The sequence below is a fragment of the Myotis lucifugus genome, unplaced genomic scaffold, assembly GCF_000147115.1.
Source record: "Myotis lucifugus unplaced genomic scaffold, Myoluc2.0 scaffold_61, whole genome shotgun sequence".
Taxonomy (NCBI): Eukaryota; Metazoa; Chordata; class Mammalia; order Chiroptera; family Vespertilionidae; genus Myotis; species Myotis lucifugus.
The window spans coordinates 4,399,673-4,403,801 of NW_005871109.1; positions in this window are offsets into that span (position 1 = coordinate 4,399,673).

The following is a 4,129-nucleotide window of genomic DNA, read 5'->3' on the forward strand; positions in this document are numbered from 1 at the left end:
CTTTAGCCCGACCCCGAAACCAGCAAAAGACGGAAGCGCGCGTTTCCGAGGCGAGGTCACCGCCTTAGGGGGCCTCTGGACCTCAGCTTTGGACCCCAGGGTGGCTATTAGGGCGGGGGGTGCCTGCAGCGAGGCCAGCGCCCCGCCAGCTGCGGACCCCCCTGCCGCGCACCCAGACTTGTGCAGAGTCAACACACGCCCCCCAGGCGGCCCCAGCGCGAAAGCCCGGGCCCACCCCGCGGCCATGGGTTTGTTTGCCAGCACGTGGACAAGTCTTGGCAAAACGGACTGGCCCGGCTCGCTGCAGACTGAAATGCCACCTGGAGGGGGAAATTCCACCAGTACTCCATCAAAATGAGACTCAATCCGAACATTATTGTCGCGTGGACACATTTCTTAATTTTTCAGTTGTACATAACTCCATGGTTCCTCCTTGTGTTGTTTTCTCTGTGGGTGTGTGTGTGTGTGTGTGTGTGTGTGTGTATTCTTTAGGATATAGTAATTAGAAGTGAATATTACTGGAACAAATGATACAAACTGCCAAATTGCCTTCCAGGAAAAAAAAAATACAACAATTTACGTTCTAAATAGCAGTTGATTCGAGTACACTTTTCGTGCTCTGGCTCCTGTGAGTCAGTGGGTTGAGCATCATCCTGTGCACAGAAAGATTGCGAGTTCGATTCTCACATGGATATTTCTCTTCCTTCCTCTCTAAAATCAATAAAAACATTTTTAAAAAATAAAAGAATATGCCGAACCGGTTTGGCTCAGTGGATAGAGCGTCGGCCTGCGGACTCAAGGGTCCCAGGTTCGATTCCGGTCAAGGGCATGTACCTTGGTTGCGGGCACATCCCCAGTGGGGGGCGTGCAGGAGGCAGCTGATCGATCTCTCTCATTGATGTTTCTGGCTCTCTGTCCCTCTTCCTTCTTCTCTGTAAAAAATCAATAAAATTTATTTAAAAAAAAAAAAAAAACATGTTAAAAAATTAAAAGAATACACTTCATGAATTTTGGACATCAGTGGGCATTTAAAGTTTGTTATGTAGTTTTGTTGTTTTGATTGATGATTTCTATTGTTTGTTTTCCTTATTGTAGCACTTCATGAATATTAACACTTTGCCATATATGTAGTTTGAACACTTTTCAAAGGCTAAACTCAAGCTGGATTTTTAATATATGTATATATATAATTGATATTAGAGAGGAAAGGTGAGGGAGAGAAATACAGAAACATCAATGATGAGAATCTTTGATTGCCGCCTCCTGCACGCCCCCCACTGGGGATGGAGCCTACCACCCAGGCACGAGCCCCGACTGGGAATAGGATGGTGACCTCCTGGTTCCTAGGTCTGCCCTCAACCACTGAGTCACAACAGCTGGGCTCAAGCTGGATTTTTAATAATGGAAACACATTTTAGTACTTAGCATGTGGGGAATTCCCTGAAGACACAGTGAAGGGTGAACCACTGTTTTCTGCAAGCATTTGCTAACTGATGTGTAAACATCTTTTTTGCATATTAATCCAAATTCAATTTTAAACTCTTGGGAAACAGGAAGTCTACCCTTTCGTGTGTTTCAAGAAGGTGCATTGGCACCGTCCCTTCAATGCCTACTCTTCTTCACTCCTCCTGGTTACAAATATAAGTGTTTTAACTTTATTGTATTGTTGACATTATTACAGATGTTCCCATAACCCTCCCTTTGCCCACTTCCACCTGCCCCCCTTCCTTTCACCACCCTGTTGTCTGTATCTATGGGTTATACATATATGTTCTTTAGCTAATTCCTTCACCTATTTTTTATATGGATAGTTGACATTTTCCCCATTTCATGTGAGTTAAATAAAAACAACTTTAGAAAACTTCTCTTCATTAATCTGTAATATGAGTTGTGTATAAAAATAGTATGCTTGCTTCCTAAGTAAATGGGAATTTTAAGCCTCTTAGACACCTCTTCCCCACTAGATTGTTGCTCCTAAGCCCCTCCCATATAGGAATTCTTTATCCCCTATTGCTATCCAAGCTCACATCCCCTCCACCTCCTTCCCTCTTTCACAATACAGTAGGTCCTCGGGTTATGTCGGAGATCCGTTCCTACAGCGCAACGTAACGCGATTTTCACCGTAAGTCGGAACCCACCTACATAAGTACCTATGTCACTCACGTGGAGCACATACACAGCAGTAATGAAGTGAAACAGTAAAAAAAATTTTAAAGATAACAATTCCTGACCTTGTGGTAAATAAATAACAAAAAACATAAAGCACATATGTACCATATGTACATACCTCGACATGACAGAATTTTTTAAAAAATATATTTTATTGATTTTTTACAGAGAGGAAGGGAGAGAGATAGAGAGTTAGAAACATCAATCAGCTGCCTCCTGCACATCTCCCACTGGGGATGTGCCCGCAACCCAGGTACATGCCCTTGACCGGAATCGAACCTGGGACCTTTCAGTCCGCAGGCCGACGCTCCATCCACTGAGCCAAACCGGTTTCGGCAGAATTTTTTTTTTTTTATAAGTAAATGGGAGATGGCGACGAAAAGACGTACGTGGACTTCCGACGTAACTCGAGGACTGTCTGTACCCTGCTTTATTTCCTGAACAGGCTTATATCTGTCATTACTATTCCCTTCTAGAAAATGAAATCCCTTGAATGTAGGAACTTTTTCTACTTGTTGCAGTCTTCTGATGTGGCTTAGGTACTCAATATCTCCTTAGTGATACTAGAGTCCTTACATACTTATTGGTTTACCTCAATATAAATTCAAATGGTATAGAAATCTCCCACCTACCCCTTCAGCCCCCAGCCCAAGTCTCCTTCCTGGAGGTAAACACTCTTTAAACATTTATTGTGTTGGTTTTTTAACTCTTAATTTGGCCGCCTATCTGCTTCCTAAACTGGGAGGTCCTTGAAGTAGGCTAGGGCAAAAGGGCCTGGGTTCTGGATGGGAAGGGAAGAAAGAGTTCCTGGTCCACAGCCCTAGGCCTTTGAATTCTTAGCACCTAGGACCTCGCACAGAAGAAGAGCGGTAAATTCCCAACAAATGTATAGCATGGGGGAAAGAGGAATTTTTTTTAAAAGTTGAAAACTAAAAAAAAAAAAAAAAAGTAGAAAACTAGATTCAGAAGAACCATTTCCTCTCTAAAACCTTTCCTTGACTTTATTCACTTCCAGGTAAAAATAATATTCCAACCCGGCCGGTGTGGCTCAGTGATAGAATGTCACCTATGCACCAGGAGGTAACGGTTCGATTCCTAGTCAGGGTATATGCCAGGGTTACGGCCTCGATTCCCAGTGGGGGCGTGCAGGAGGCAGCCAATCAATGATTCTCTCTCATCATTGATGTTTCTATTCACTCTCACTCTTCCTTCCTCTCTAAAATAAAATATATTTTTTTTAAAAAAACATATTCCATGGACCAGACTTTCCACCACACCTGGCATGGCCTATAAACACTTCCCTCCCACCCTGGGCTGAGATCACATTTTGTCGTTAGAGTTTCAGCAACTAGCAGCGTCCCTTGGCCCCTGAGAAGGTATTTAATGTTTCTGGAATAACTGAATAAAAATCTTGTGTTCCTTAAAACAAAAGTGCCCAAATGAGTAAGAAACATAGGCCCTGCCTCCTCCAGCGGAGAACATGGCACAATGTTATGGCTTCATAGCAGCAGTGTCCTAACTGAAATGCTAAATGATTGTTCTGATTTTTTAAATTTCTTGATTCTGAGTAAGCACTCACTGTACTGAAGAGAGAGGGTTACACCCACCTACCCTAGGGCATGTCTAATTCAAATTTCCTGTTTTTTCTCTACTCAGAGTTTATTTCTAACTATAATGTTGCTAGGCAAGTTTTGCAGAATCCACCAGCTTGTGGTAATGTTGTAATAACTGAATAAAAAATTTGCCTCTAGGTGTTGGCAGAACAAACTAAACCTGTTTGTTCCCTTTAAAAGACAGATGACTTAGCACTGTAATACCCCCATTGTCAGCCCGTTCACCTTACTTAGCAGAAACAGCAAGATTTCTGCCCTAAAGATTTGTAATTGAGATTCCTATACCAGCCTCTCAAATACTTTTTATACAAGCACATGAATATATGTGCATAATATTAACATAATAA